This window comes from Cygnus atratus, chromosome 1 (genome assembly GCF_013377495.2).
Source record: "Cygnus atratus isolate AKBS03 ecotype Queensland, Australia chromosome 1, CAtr_DNAZoo_HiC_assembly, whole genome shotgun sequence".
Taxonomy (NCBI): Eukaryota; Metazoa; Chordata; class Aves; order Anseriformes; family Anatidae; genus Cygnus; species Cygnus atratus.
The window spans coordinates 68,199,383-68,216,052 of record NC_066362.1 but is presented as its reverse complement, the minus strand read 5'-3'; positions in this window follow the sequence as shown (position 1 = coordinate 68,216,052).

Sequence of the window (16,670 nt, the reverse complement as noted above, 5' to 3'; positions counted from 1 at the left end):
TCTACATGCAGGTCTTGCTGAAAGGGATTCTCTGTATTGCTCCCTCCTTCCCATCATCATGGAGTACAAACTACACCCATTTAGGCTGGGTGTCTCCTTATCAGTGGACTGGATGCTGTACATTTCTAAGACAGGCTTTTTATCTTCTTGTGGAAAAGACAGCATGCTAAGATGCTTATCTGGAAAAAATAGCAGATTACCTGAAGACTAGTAGGTTTTACTTACACCAGAGTGAGTGGGCGGTGGGATAAAGATTTGAAAGCATGCACACTGCATCCTTCTGACATGCTTTAGAATTTGGCATGAGTTGTTTCCTGTTTTGCTTGATGCTAAATGCTCACATCCTCCCCCTACCCTCCCTTCCATACATACTACAGCAAGAAGAGTGGACAGTAATGGCATAGGAAAGGCTGTATGTGTATGATGGTAGACTTAAGTGGACAGGTCTCGCCCCATATAGGCTTTCAGAGCTCGGGTTTCCACAATGGTGCTGCCAAATGTAATACTATCACCACATGCAGAAAGTAATTAGAAAGACCATGTGTAACACATAGTGGATAAGAAAAGTTTTGAGCCTCCTTCTCTTATCTGAGGTGAAATAGCTAGAAGATTAGTAGCAAGCAGAATGCTACGCTTGCCACTTTTGGACATGAATGGGATATAAAGGATTAGAAAACAGGCTTTCCTGTTCTAGACAGGTCAATGTCTGCTGTTAGGACAGTAAAAATGCAAACGTGAAAAGTAAATGGGAAAGGGGACTGGTACAAGATATGTGGGGAGACACTTGACATTTGAGAGAGAATCAAGTCTGAAATAGTTCAGAGTCACAGTGCTTACCAGGAAGATAGATCTTCCAATGATACAAATCTAAGATTCCCACCTACCAGTCAAGATTGCTAAGTGATGCTCATTCTTTTTTGCATTGTTTAGGGCCCAAGAGTTGTACCACAGGACAGAAAGGCTTGGGTTCGAAGAGCTCTCCACAGTCCTTACACATGGCAATAACTATACTCTCAGCCATGGTTATCCTGACATCCATCCAGTTCTTTTGACCAGTATTGAGCTATTCATGTAGTAAGCAACAACAGACCTTGATATACTTAGTGGTATTCCTAACATATTTAAAACCTTGATACCTTGATAAGCTTATTCAGGGACTATGACTGTTGATGTAGGGATGCAGAGACCATGATGTTAAAGAAATAGATCTGATATTTTCAATGCAATGGTGTTGTGTGGTGAGAACAAGGAGACTGACATTTACCTGATGGAAAAAGCCTAAATTTCAAAAATGTGTCTTATGGATGCACACAGGTAGTATGATGACATCAGTGTAAATGAACTAAGCATAGCCCCTAGGATGTGATGGATTACATAATTATATGCTGTAGTCCAGTAGAGCCCCTACAAACAATCTCAAAGAACACAAAAGATTATTCCTGTGAAGAGTTTAAAATTGTTGGATCACAAGAAGCATCTAGAAATCTTATTAGAGCAATCTTCCATGCTATGTTTTAGGTATTTCAGTATGGAGTTAGAATTATGCTATGGAAAAGCACAATTCTTTTTCACACTAAGCCCCTTCCACTTCAAATACATGGGAAACCTCACTGGCAATACGATCCAGCTGGAGTCTGGTATCTAAGGAATGAAAGATCTGATCCTGTAGTCTGACAGACGAAATTCACACGTGAGAATGGAAAAGAATGTGAGTTATCACATTTTTGTCTGTCTCAACCTTTGTTCTCTTCTTTATGATCTGTGTTCAAATGTTAGAGATTAAAGGTACTTTTTATAGATTATTCAATCTATTTGCCTTAACATGTAGGATATTTAAAATGCGATTGTCAGAAAGATAGCAAAAGGGCAAGCTCTTCAGAGGCACTGTGGTGCCTAAATCCCTGTAAACTCAACAATGTTCTGAAGGCAAATCTCAGAATACAGCATGCATTAGCACAGAAAAAAATCATATTTTGCTATGATAGAGGTCATGGGTGAAGTCTACATAGGTGAGTTATTTCACTGTTCAGTTCATATTTTATGTATTAATTGGATTAAAGAATAGAAGAAAAAGAAAAAAAAAAAAGAAGTCCAGCACTTATCATTTAACCTTCATGGGAGGTTAACCTTTTTCCCCTTCTTTTCATTAAAAGTAATGGTTAAATAAACACATTGGAATATCTAGTGATTGAACATGGACTAATGTTCGGATGAAGGAGCACTGAAACTCTGGAAACAGCACCACTTCTGATAACACTGCACAGAGGAAGACCATTTAATGAAGGTTTCAAATATTTTGGCTTTTAATCAAATATATCTGCAATGTTAGGAATCATAATCAGCTACCAAGGACAGCAAGGTAAGTTGGGCACCTAGCTGGCAGTCATAATTATGTTCTAATTTAAAATATACCCATTCTATTTGCTTTGTTAATATCTCCAGAAATTTGGACAGACTCACTGAAAGCAAAGAATGTATTCCTCTGTTTGAAATTCATCATACAATACTTGTATGTACAATGCTCAATTTGTACAAAGGGTTGACACTGAATTATAACATTACATACCAGTTACAGTTTTTCAAGGGACAGAAGTGGTTGTTCATAAGTTCATCATAAGTGAATGTATACTTAGAGTCTCTTTTCAAGACATTCACCAGTGTTGTATAATCTCTGTGGGTAGCAGGATTGTTCAAAAGTCCCTTTTGCCTGTTAGAGGCATGACTTTCAGGAGTTTTTACCAAGTTAATGACAAAAACCCAGGGAGTGGCCATGAGTCTCTGAACAATACATCTACAAAATAGGCCATTTCTTCAAAAATGATGTTAAAGATGCTATTAAAGATTGTTTTGACATCACACAGTGCAGTTACTGTATTCATTTTACTGTCAAATGACTACTAGAAATGAAGGCCTATAGATGTCACAGTGAGAATGGTGGGGAAAACTGAATCATGGAGTGAAGTAGTGCAGAACTAATATTTTCTAACCAATTGTTTCCAAACTTCTGTACGTGCCTAACCAAATATAACCATACCCATTCTCAGCCATGAATCACACAGCTGTGAATGGAGTTTAATGCTCCTTTCCTTCGTTTTCCTCATTTGGCTTGAAGAAGAGAACATGAAACCCCGCAACCCAAAACGCATCAGAAACAGTGACCTCAGGTTTGCATTGTCCACGAAGATATAGTGGTAGAAAGGAAGCAAAATCAGTGTGAAAAACCTACTTCTGGTATGTTGCTTTGAATTTCTTGAATTTGAATTTCTTCCCCATGAAGGACAAAGTGGCTTCTATGCTTCAGATTCGAGAAGCATTTAATAGAATGGGGAAAAATAAGCTGCAAAATTAAAGGGGGTTGAGTGCATACCTCACGTTCCTTTTTCTCGGAGAAGATGAGAAGCCTCTGTCATTACTACATTCTGTTATACAATCTGCCTCCCCCCCCCCCAAAAAAAAAAAAAGGCGGGTGGGGGGGTACCCTGAAAAATAAGTCTAGTCACTATCACTCTGGTTCTACTTTCTGGGGATACAAAATGTAGATTGATGAAGGACTTCATGAGAGATAGAGCTATCTCTGGACTGGCATACAGAAAGCCCTGCCTGCCCATTCATCCCCTCCGTTTTCATATTTTGCACATGTTCAGCTCTTCTGATTCAACCCTGTTGAGCTACAATTGAAAACAGTCCCAATGAAAACATGGAGCCACCATGCCCCACCCTCTGCCAGCAAAATTCAACATCCTTTAGTTTACATGGACTTAAGCTCTTTTTAGTGACATTAATATTAGGGAACTGGGGAGAGGGTGTTGCATAATTTCTAGCACAATGGTGTCCTGAACTAGGACTGGAATTACTACTATCACTGAAATTCTCCTATTCCTAATAATAAATTGAAAATGACTGCTTGGATTATCTCTGTAAGTAATGGGATCACATTAAGACAAGTGCATTGAAGATAAATATTGGATATAAACTTCTGACAGCAAGACATCTTGGAATAAGAGATGGGAAGAAGCTCTATTCCTTGAATTATATTGATTTAGAAGGTGAAAAACAAACAAAACAAAACAACAACCAAAAAAGAAATTGTAGCACTAGAAAGAAAAAAAAAAAACAAAAAACATTGGACTGGCCAAAAACACAAGGCGAATGGGGAAAAGTGGAGAGAATCTCTTCAACTAAATAACTTGCACTATAAGCTTGCACCAATTCCAAACAGATAAGTCTTGGTTTAAAAAACTTTTGTGTGATCATGAATAGAACTGAGTTATTGAAATTCATGAGGAAAAAAAAAAATCAGGAAAGAAAGAACATGAGGCCAATTAATTTTTAGCCATCCATTCACTTTAAACGGCTTTAGTGTTTGATATTAGACTACCATGAACAGGATCTGCTTCTGACGTTCTTCTTAGGTACATCTAGTACTGATAGAGGAGTTCTCCAAATGAAATGAAAGAGGGGAGGTCAGTTCATTTGTCAGTTTCTAAACAGAGCCCAACAGTTACAAGAGAAAGTCCCTTGCTTGTATGGAGGTATAGTTTAAATGACATTTCCCGGAAGAAGAAAGTGACATTATGTCTTAAAATTGAATGTGGAACCTTTTATCAACCTGCTTGTTCTATTTCTGATTATTATACAGACCAGGTTTCAGTGTTGGAATGTCAGTAGAAATCCAGTCTTCTTTGCTGGTGAGTATTTACCAATAAGAACGCTGGGACAGTACCTGCACCATCCCCTTCCCCCCAAAGCCCCCTTTAAGTATTGAAAAGCTGCAATAATAATATAACCCCAGAGCCTTCTCTTTCCCTGACTGAAAGCGCCCAGTGCTGTGAACAGCCAGACTGATGCCAGTCTCCCTCCCCACCTTTTTTAAAGCAATTAAAGCATTAATATCTCATCGTTTTGCATGTTGTGGGCAGGGTACTTTTACGCTACCTGCTAACAATAAATAATTTAAAACTCTACAGGGACTTTGCGATTTTCTAGTGCTTGAGAAATCATCTGACAACTTGTGAAGTGGGAGTTGGCTATTGCTGAGGCCAGGAACCTCTCAGCAACAGCAGCGGAATCAGAAAATTCAAAAGCCATAATAACTCAAATCCAAGCTATCCAGACTGAGCAAGGCTAATCCTAGCCTTTCAAGTGTATTTACATTGCATATAGAGACACCTCACTGTGCTAACCCTTGAGGGCACAGCAATTTTCAGAATATCTCAGTGCAAAGGAGCACTCATATCTGGACTTAGAATTTTAACAAAGTCAACAGGAAGCAGTTCAGGCCTCAAACCTAAGGATCACCTGGGCTTCACTTTCTGTGTAAACATGCCCTGCCTGGTCAGATTGGAGCCTGGAGAAACTGACTAACCTACTGGTGGGCAAAGTGAACCTGCCCTTAAACCATGCCTGCTATTTATTATGCCTCTAAATTTTTAAATGCCGAGCCTTTTTTTGTCTTCTATTTGAGTCATTAAGAGCAGCGAGGATGCCCTGCCTTTCTGGGGTATGTATTCATAGTCAAGATACAAAAGTAAAGATACAGGTATCTAAGAACACTTATGCCCTCTGGTCTGGTCCCAGACCTCAGAGGCCTGCCCTTCTGTACTCTGTACAGAAACCTTACTCTGCTGCTGAAACCTTTAAATTTTTGAAACTTTTTACTTGACACTGCCAACACAAGAGTTGATGATAATCTGCTGTGGTGGCCTGTTTATTCCCCTTCCACTAGGAACAGATCCAGGATCACTTAAAATTAGTTTATTCCAGACTTGCATATAAATGCCTGCCACTGTTTAGCTACAATCACATCACTATTGCCAATCAGTTGGTGGCATAGATAAGTTAATAGAAGTGGAATTTACACACACACACACAGCATCTTCCTGCATCATAAATAAGATCAGTGCCAATTTTATCTGTGAAATGATGACAGTAAACCTGCAGCAAGAATTATTCATGTAGTAATCACATGAAAACAATGCAACAAACCTGTATTTCTAACTTTAGCCTGGTCAGAATAGAATAATGCCATTGAAAGAAGATGCAAACAACAAAGCTCTGTCCATTACCTTTAGATTAATATATATATATATATATATATATATACACACACACATACATAACTCTGGCAATGGAGATGTTTACAACTTCCCTAATCAGATGCTCCTCACACATTTTTATTCCACCCTGCACCTTCTGTTGTAAATCAGGCTTTAAAAAGCACATAGCGGCACTGTGATCTTATGTCAGGAATGAGAGATGTTTGTTTAATGGGCCTTTAAATTGTTTTTTTTAGGAAATACATATACCACTACCAACACAATAACTTCCCACCATATTTTTAACTTGCTCTGTCTTTAAGCAATAAAAGAATGACAGAATAAGAATCAGTATAAATAACAACAAAGCACTGCCTGTTTGCATTTTCCCAAACCACTGCCTCTTAGTTCCTATGTAGTCAGTCTGTGGCTGCAATCAGTTTTTGGAATATGCCTTTTTCAAAAACTCAAGAACAACAAAAAACATTGATTGTATCACTCTGAGCTGAACAGCTGCTCTGTTTCACTTAGGGGTGAGAGTGTAGCTTTGAGGTTAGAATAAAAATCAGGTGTTGTAGACCCCATGCAGTTATTAAAGCTATGAATTTAATACATGCTTAGGGGACTTAGGCGCTTGATTTTTGCATTTCACCATCTCTTTGATTCTCTCAGTGCTCTTTTAAGAAACTCAGCTTTTTAAAATTTTAAATGGTTGCTTGACATGGTTTGTTCTAAACCCAACAAATTAACTTGCTCAACTATGTTTATGTCTCAAACTTTTTATAGATCTGAGGAAATATAGTTTATTATTACATGTCAAATTTTAGAGATCTTATTTTTCCATGCTTCTATGTAGACTGCTTCAAATACCTGTGAGTCCAACTAGATTTTCTTTTCCTTATCAGGTCACAAGTAAAATGAATATAGTTTTCAGCTTTTTAACAGGTTTGCACATTTTCCCCTGTTAGGTCTAGTTTAAAATACAAAATATTTTCAAATATAATTTGTTCTTCACTGTGGAACAATTTGTTTTGTTATTTTTACTGCCTGTGAATGTATCTATGCAAATTCATTCCAGGAATAACAAGCCACTTTAGGTCACAAAATCACTCATGGTATGGATAGAAAAAGAAATTGGTTCTGAGTGCCTGTTACACCTTGTAGTTTTCCTTAAGATAATAATAATAGTAATAATAATAATAATAGTGCTGATTAACTTCATAAACTAATTACAGAAAGTTCCAGGTTACCTTGGATAACCAGAATTCCCCTATAACTAACAGGGGTAATGCAATTTATACTTTGTTTTTATAAATTACAGAAAGTTTTGGAAAATAACTGATTGGGTAATAAATTGATTAAGCCTAAATTGAATGGAAGAAGTAAACACCCCTCCCTCTCTGACCTGTAACTAAGGTTTCTGGTTGGTAGTCAGACTACCAGACTACTTGACTGAGAAGTTTGATGAACGAATTAGCAAGATCGATTGTAATGAAAAAAAAATTAGTAAAAATAAAAATAAAAATGTTGTACAGATACTAAGCTTTCTCCACATATAAGTCAAAAAACACATAAATTAGATAGAATTTGTATTCTGCACAAAAGAAAAAATTATAGAGGTGGGCTCCAAGCATAACAGGATGAGTAACAACATTTTAAAGAGTACTAGAAAGAAAGAGAAAGCTTTCAAGGAATGGAAGAAGGTATTTAGCAGAAAGGAATGCTATGTTCATAGCTGACAATAGGGATTAAGTGAGAATGACTGGAGTCTGACTGAGCCTTTGCAAAGGGAGCAAAATATATAGCAAATGATTCTTCATCCATACAAAATCAGAAGAAAATAAAGGGAAACTGATATTCAAAGAGGAATGGACAGAGACTGAAAATAATTTAGATATTTTTCATAAACTAAACTTTGGCTTTCAACAAAAATGATGTTGCTAAACCTGGTGTGAAAGGCAAGATAGCTAATGGTGAAGTGGTAAGGTTACATAGATTTGAAACAAGACAAAAACAAAGGAGATTGATACACTTGCAATAAAGCGCCAGCTAATGTCCACTAAAGTATTATGAAAAGAAGAGGGATCATGAAATAACCCGCTATTTCATGAAGATTTTAAAAATATCTAAGAACATAAGATACTCCATTAACAACTTTATTACCATACCTGTATTTAAGGACTGTGATTCAACAAGGGAACAAATTGTTCATCTGACTTTACACAACACAAATCTTCAGGAAAATAAATTTGAAGGAGGGAATTATGACAAGAGAAATACAATAAGAAAATAGTGACAGAAGTAGAGAGTAAGATAAAACATAACACAGGTTCACTAAAGGAAGGTGTTGACAAATGACATCCTTCTTTGGTAAGATTTTCTAGACAAGGACAATACAGCAGATCTATTTACTATTGAGAAAAGCAGTACGTTTTGTTTTAGATGTGGTATTTGTTAAAGTGAGAAGTAGGGGATATAATTGCATAGCTAGTAGCTATACCACTAGAAATATAGTATACATAGTATGTATAGTATATACAGGAGCCATCTAAAAGGTAACAGTTAGCTGGGCTGACCAGGGTAACTGCCAAGCCAGAGAGATGTCCAGGAAGATTCAACAGCTGACCTTGCCACAGTCTTTATTTTTATTCAATACAGGAGCCTGTTGACATTTCTTGAGAACCATTTAATTCAGAAAACATTGTCAATATGCAGGAGGATCAAAATAGTCACAGGAGGTTGGGCTTCATTAGTGTTTTCATTTGGAGCAGTTACTGCCCTTTTAAGGTGAATCTTTGAAGAGGCAGACTAGTTGTTAATCAGCCTTCATGTCACAGGACCAAGCTAGAGCTGGTGTGAGTTCTCTGACTTCATATCTCAAATGCACAGAGAATGGAGATCCTCAGCACAAGCTGTTTCACCCAGCAAATCAGCTCCTGTTGCATGGTGCTACTTGCTGATGCAGACATAACACCAGTATCCTTGAGGACTTTAGTCACAGAAAAGATATTTAGTGTACGCAGTTCCAAGTAGTACAATTAAGATTAAGAAAAAGACCTCATATTTGGAAATGCTAGAGTGGAAAACAGGTTGCTATTTCATCAAAAGATGATTTGAAAACATAAAGGTAACACAGTAAATGTGCTTGTGAAGAGAAGGAACATCAGTGCAGACTACCACAGAGAATGCCCACAGCTGCACCTTCACTTGCCTACATTTAACTCCAAGTTTGGGCTACTACATCCTTCACTTTCAGTGCCTCTCTGTCCCTCTGTAGCTCTCATCCATGACTTCCAAGGGGGGGAGTATATGTCTTCTGTGCAGTCTCCAGCAGGATGCACCCAGGAAACCTTGTTCAACAAAGACCAGTATTTGACCTCTCAGAAGAGAGGGTAGAGGAGCACTGCACCACCAGGCTCTGACAGCTGCCAGGACACAGTGCTCCTGGCAAAGAGCTCCTGGGGCAGATGCCAGCTTTGGGTGGGCATCTCAGCTCATCCTGTGGTGCCTGTAGTTCAGCATTGACCATCCAGACACAGAGTATGGCAGCTCTTCTTCACACATGGGGGAAAGTGGCCATGGCTGCTCAGGGGTGTGGGTACAAGCATGATCTGCCTATCATTCAGCTGCTGTTTAGCTTCCTGATTTCCGATGCCTGCTTAAGCTGCTGAGAAGAACACTGTTTTGTTGAAGTTATTTTCCTTGAGCAGAGAGTTCCAGGAGTACCTCTACCTCTCAACTGAGAGGTATTTTTTGACATCTCCAAGTTCAGAGAGGCTGATACCTGCTGCCTTCCACCTGAGACCTGGTTGAGGAATCTGGGAAGGGCAGATAGCCCAGGCTAAAGCTCAGCAATACAGTCTGGATTAAAAAGATAAAAGAAAATAGAACAGATATAGACAAAAGCTGAAAAATACTGCTATGTCCTTACTCCATAAAGGAGCACGAGGGAAGAGGAAGGGCCCAAGTATGCAAGAAATAGAAGGTTGTTAAATGCAGCACAAAAATAAAAGGTTCAGCATAGGCAGCCACCCCTTCACTCCCTTCTTTTTGTCTTTGAGCTAGTCATCCTGCTCCATTAGCAGCTCTAGTAAAAAGCTTGCATTTATTTCGAGTCCCTAGAATCAGTCTGCAAAAGGAATTCCAGCCAGAGACAATGTTATAAACTATTCAAATTTACCTGATATATTTTTGTTTTTAAGATATGCTTGAAAGATTTAAGAATTAAAATGATTCTTCAGTCTTAGTTAAGAATTCAGCAGGGTGGAAATGTCTCTGAGATCTACCCTGAATCTTGGGATGTTAACCTACTTAAGTTACATTATGCTCAAAAGCTATGGTGCTGGATGACATGGAAAATCCAGAGGGAACTAGATCAATCAGAAATTAAGACTTCCAGATGTCATTTTATAAATTAATGATTTGATTTCCCATTTGTACAAGTGCTGATGTAAACAAAAATTCTGAGAAACCTTGAGAAACCAAAGGCCCAGCAGCATATTTTAATGTTACAGTAGTTCAATAACTGTATTTATTGAAGCTCTTTGGGGGGTTCTGTAATATGTAACATAGACATAAGACTGTGTTTTACTGGCCAAATTCTGCTCTCAAACTTCATTAGAGGGTTTAAACTAGCATAATAGAAAATGAACATGCTTCCTCTGAGATCTTTAAATCTCTTTTGAAAGAAGGACAAAAATAGGAACTAAAAATATTTACCATCTGGAAGGCATATATAGTCTACAAAAGAAAAAAGATGCAAAATAGCCACCTACTCATTAAAGTTGATTACCTCTTCCAGTTAAAGAGCTATCCAACCAAGTTTTTTTCTTTTGGCAAATTCTCCCACAAGTTAAAATTGTTTGACAGTGATCAAATGTGACTGCTGACTCTTATTTTTGCTGAAATCTTCATATTTCTCCCTGTCTCCATGGTTAAATACCCAACTTTTAGGACATACAAATCTCAGAATTATTTTCCTCCTGCAATACACTTACTATTTTAGTAGTTGCACTTACTTAAACTTAGTAAGTTACACTTACTAGTTTAGTAGTTTAGTAGTTATCTCAATAAGCTTTGAAACTCTTAGCCACTAGCAGCAGATAAACAAAGAAGTGTCTGATGTTTATTAAACTCCAAACTTTTTGAGCCAATCTTGTGATTTTGTGACAATAGAGTTCTGATGGATAGAACGTGTTTTACTTTTTGCATGTTATGCATATATTTTAAATAACAGTGTCTAGGCAGCAGAGAAGCTGAATCATATCTTGCTATAACATTGGACATCCAGTAGTTCTAAGAGAAAATGTATTTTACTTCTGTCTTGGTAGCCACTGAACTTGCTGTGAAGGGGTAAGACACTTCCAGTCTGCAGAGTGAGGTAAGTAGAAGGATATGTGTGAGATTCTGAACTCAAGATTTGGGAAACACTGCAGATGTTGAAAGACTGATAGAATAACAGGGAACTACCAAAGTTGTGAAAGGAAGTACTTTTCCTTGGATCACTGAGATAAGCATGTAGAGCTCAAAGCAGTCCAAAATCCCACTCATCAGTGGATACTTTCCCTGCAAGATCAGTGGACAAAAGGCAGTTTACAGTTCTTTTTTATTTGTTTTGTCTTACCTAACTGTTTTGAGCTATCTTCATTAAAAAGGAAAGACATATTTGCTATATTTTCAGTCAAAGTCAACATTTTGGTCATTTGGGAGTTCATTCTAAGGAACAGGTTTAGACACCACTGTATCTGAGTTCTGGTTGTCCTAGGTCCTGATAAAGTGGGTACTTTTTAGACTGTGTAGAACTGATAATCGTGATGGTAGTAACAATACCTAAAAGGACTCCAGAAGTGTGACTTTCTCCTGCATTTTAATACATGGAACTAGCTCAATATCCTTCATTTATTCAGGATGCCTGTGACCAATACCCCCTGCTCCTGACCAGTATGGTTAGCATAACCAACAATAAGGTGAATTTCATAATATGTAAGCAGGTGGTTGATGTATACCCCTGCCCCTTTCTTTCTCCTCTTTTCTGGCCCCAGGGTGTGAGAGACACCCATTGTCAGGGTGATAAGGACATTAGCATTATCAAGACCCAAGTGCTGGGTCACCCAGAGTGTGTAGGAGACACCCATTGACAGGGTGGTTAAGCTCATGAGCGTAATAAACACCCAGCTGCTGGCTTGACAGGGTATGGTGTGACATCCATCCTAGGACAGGGAAGCGTAACAGCACAGGGAGCACAGTCTGTAAAATCAAGCGGTTACAAACCAAAAGGGGGACTTAGACTGTAACTGCTGCTGGAGGGCAAAACCCATGATCCCTCACTGGCTAGGGACAACCCACTGTTGTCTTCTTTCTCTAAGGACTGAGTGAGTGGCTCATGATCTTTTACATAGAGCCTGAGTCTGGGTTATGATTGTATCACCTGTTGATTAATAAGAATTTAGCCTGATCTGCAGAGGGTCCTGGTGACTGAAAAGCCTGTGAAACTGAGAATTCCAGAAATTCTGTGCAGCTATAAGCAATGCTAAGTGCTAGAAATTGCATAAAATAAGCTATGCTGATTGATAATTTTGTAATGCAATAATATAGCTCTAATTATAAGCACAACCCTGTGGCCAGTCCTCATTCTGCCAAGGATGTTCCAGAAGTTCCTATTCTGCCAACTTCTGCCAAAAGTTCCCTAAAAGAACCTGACTGTCCTCCATAGTTTTGGGTGACAACATGAAAGTCTGGAGAGCAAGCTTTTGAACAGCTCCTGTAGGAAGTAATTCTAGCTGCTAAGTGATAGCTTGCCACCAGACTTGAACATATAATGAAGTTATTGAAGTCTAGTTACCCTACCTTAGTTTCCTTCCACAGTTGCTTCAAAAGGGTAACTTGACCCAGGTAAGAATCTTAATTGCCCTTTGAAGAATGCTATTTCCTATTTTTCTTCACTGTAAGAGACTACAGAAGGTTGTTTAAAGTGAGATTCCTGACAATATAGGACATACTCTTTTTAATATATTCCGAATGGGTGCAAGTTATTTTGTTTCATACTAATTTAACATTTAACAATTTGTTACCAGCCCCATGCTGTCATTCCTCATACTCTTAGGTGTGTGCATTAAGTTATTTTTTTGGTCCTGCTGTACTGCCCTGAAAAAGACCTGGCCAGGAGGAAAAGACCTTAAAAAAATCCAAGGAGAAAGTGTTCCCAACTTGTGGGTCAGCACTGCAGGAGCAGTCAAATGAAGTCCTAAGGTGGGAGTAAGAAACAAGGGGACTAGCTGGCAAGGAGAGACTTTTTAAATTGGCTTCACCACTAAAATCTAGTTATGTTTAGCCAATGTTTTTACAAATCAAACAATTTATTCCTCTTAATATTCTCCCAGCTGAGAACTGAAGACCTAGGAGAAATGCATCCTCAAGTTTTCAGAGGTAAAGCATGACATACTGAAGACATTTGTCTTTTGTTTTTCCAATTAAAATGCCACAATAACAATATTACTGGAGCATCCTAGAGTTCAGACACTCCTTAAGCTTCAAGTCCAACAGTTCAGAAATCACAAGTCTGTTAAAAATATGGTTGTTACCTACTGCAATCACTGAAACAGCATAAAAATACGTGCCTCATTTTGCTCAATATGCTTAAAACTACAGTCAAGGAAAAAAAAATAATAAAAAAGTATCCCTCCTTCCCAGAGAAAAGATACCAAAGCTAAAAGTTCCATTTCTTTCTCTCCAGGCTCACAGCAAAGCAAAGGAACTGTCTGAGAGACAGCTATGAATAACAAGGGAAATGACTAGGAAATTACTGAAAAACTGTTTTATTATTTAAAATAAACTGGATACAAGCTAATTAAAAAATAATAATAATCTGTTTCTTCACCTTACAACTCAGCTGTCTATTCACCATTTTGAATGAATTGGGGCAATTTCAGAGTGAAGGAACAATGTATTGATGTTTCTGCAAGAGGGGCTAGAATGTGGCAATAGCAAATTCTGGTAAAATTAACTGTGAGGCAATCCGTCTGTTATGTTGTCCAAGAGTAAAGAGACAAAGCTGAGTGAAAATGCTGGTTTTCTTCTATACCACTTGAGAGGGCTTAGTATATCCTGCAGAAAGAAACTTTTATTCTCTGTCTGCAGGAGGGAAGACAGGAAACTGGAGGTTGTATTTAGGGAGGTTAGAAACAATATCTACTAAATGGTCACCCTATGCTTAGGAAGAATATTTCCATCACGAGTTAATCTACTGCTACTTGCAGTTCCACTGAAATCAAATGGCTGCTCCATCATGCTCATTTCCATCACAACTCTTTATACTGCAGTACACAAAGACTGACATCAGATCAATCATAAGCAATCTGGAGGGAAGACACAGTAAAACAGATGTCATGCTGACCATGGTAGATCAAGGGTAGATCATTATGGGCTACACATTTTCTTACCTGGGGACACCAGCTGAAATCAAGCAAAAGTCAACAGAAGTTTTCATCTTGTGACATTTACCCAGTGCCTTGGACAAAATACATGCAATAATCTCAGCACATCAGAAAGGATGTCCACACAAACACATGTGCACGTCAGTCATGTACTGGCAAGCAGTGCAACACCTGGCAGGGAGAGGGCTTCAGCAAAGATAAAGAGATGACTAGCGACAGAACAGTAAATGCCGTATTGTCATCTCTTGAGGCAGATCATGTCTGGAATACATTAGAGGATAGTATGCAAATGGTTTTGAAGAAGCAAGCTTTCAAATAAGGGTAGAGTCTAACTCATAATAATATTCACCTAATGGGAAGCTACTCAATGTTTACTAAGTCCCAGCATGTAGTTTGACAGGGGTCTGCTGAACAGGAAAAAGCAACAGGTTTGGGTCAGTAATACGTTTCACACCATTGCTTTCTTGGCAAGCAACTATGATGATGCAACATCCCTACAGCCCAAGGAGCCAGGAGCAAATAATTAAGAACAATGATTTGAGAGGTACCACCTATTTAGTCTCTTACTGAGATGAAGGCAATATTGGTATATGGTCAGGGTATGGCCTGTAATCTACCCTTAAATATCACCCTGAGGAAGGGTAATTGATATTATTTTGATGGAATTGTTCTAGAAAAAGGCTAAGATGATAGTCCAAAGACTAAAAATGTCACTCTTTTCCCATAAAGTGTTTAATAATTCTCATGTCATGTAAGCTTTGCTATGATCATTCCTATAGTTGAACCAAAAGGACTACATGAGGTTTAGACTGAAAGACCACACTCCCCCCGTCCCCCCCGCCAAATTCTCATAACCTCCCCCAAATTCTCATGCTCACATAAACAGTCAAAGCGCTTTGGCTGGAACTTTGTAGCTCCACATGAAGGCAGGAAATGAATTACAGTATACACTGTATTCAATAACAGTGAATACTTCAAAGCCTCCTAATAACTAGGGCATGAATGTAAAATGTGTTGCTCTGCACATCTAAGAGTTTTCCCCTTTCTCATCGTGTTCTTTGAAAAGGTGGCTTTATTCAGATTTTTGTGACTGTTCTTGTTCTACAAAAGCACTTTTAGGATTTTATTGAGGTTTACATACACCAGTGTTCAAGACGAAAGGCTTTCATGTCAATTATTAATAACAAAATCTTTCATCTACCTATTTAAAAAAAATAAAAACATGATCCTTTTTTTTTTTCTCATTTTGATGTTTAATTTAGAATGAAAATCAAACTCTTTAAAAAAGTTTTCCTCGCTATCACAAGGGAAACTATGATGTTTTTAAGAATTCTCTCTATGAAGATAATGCCAGCTAAAAATAAAATAGAAAATAGTAAAATAAAAGACTAATCCTGAAAAGTGTTGAGCATATTTAATGATTTCAACAGGAGTGGGAAGGCACTCAGGACCTCATGGAATGAAAATATACAATGCAGCTTCTATTACTGTATTTGGGGAGAGTCAGCTCATTGACTTGGAAAGTGACTCAAGTGGGACTTCAACAGCTTAAAAAACAGAATTATTTCTGACTTAAAGAAAAGCCTATTTGGACTGACATCTATTTATGAGTTCACGCTGGCCCTTTTCCTCATCCCAAACAGCTCAGCAAGGCCTCAGGCCAATTGCCACTGAGCACAAGAGCTCATCCTGTGGTGATCTGGGTGACTCGCCCTGGTGCTCTCACTCATCCTGCAGTGGAGCTGTTCATTGATAGACCTCTGAACCTGTAATACATGCGAATGAAGTCACCGGTGCTCTGCAACAGTCATTGTATAAATCACCATTGCAGCACTGCTGCCCACCCATTTTCTCAGCACCCAGCCTTTCAAACTTCATAGAATCCAGTTGAAATTTTAACTAAAAAGTAAAAAGAAAAAAGAAAAGCCACTTCATTCGTTTTTATTTTTGGAGAACTAAGAAGCACAGAAAAATCTTCCTCCCTAAAACAATCATCAAGTAAGTCTCAGGTTTCATACAAACTCCCTTCCAACATTTCTAATATAAATTCTACCAAATTTCATAGTTAGTTTGAAATTAAATGATTTATTTTCAGACTGCAGTCCCTCTAGTTCCTGGATTTATTTTTAAAAAGCTCCTATCATTCTAATCGTATTTATGTTTTGATTAAGATTTGATGTTTCTAGTGTGATTTAAAATTTTT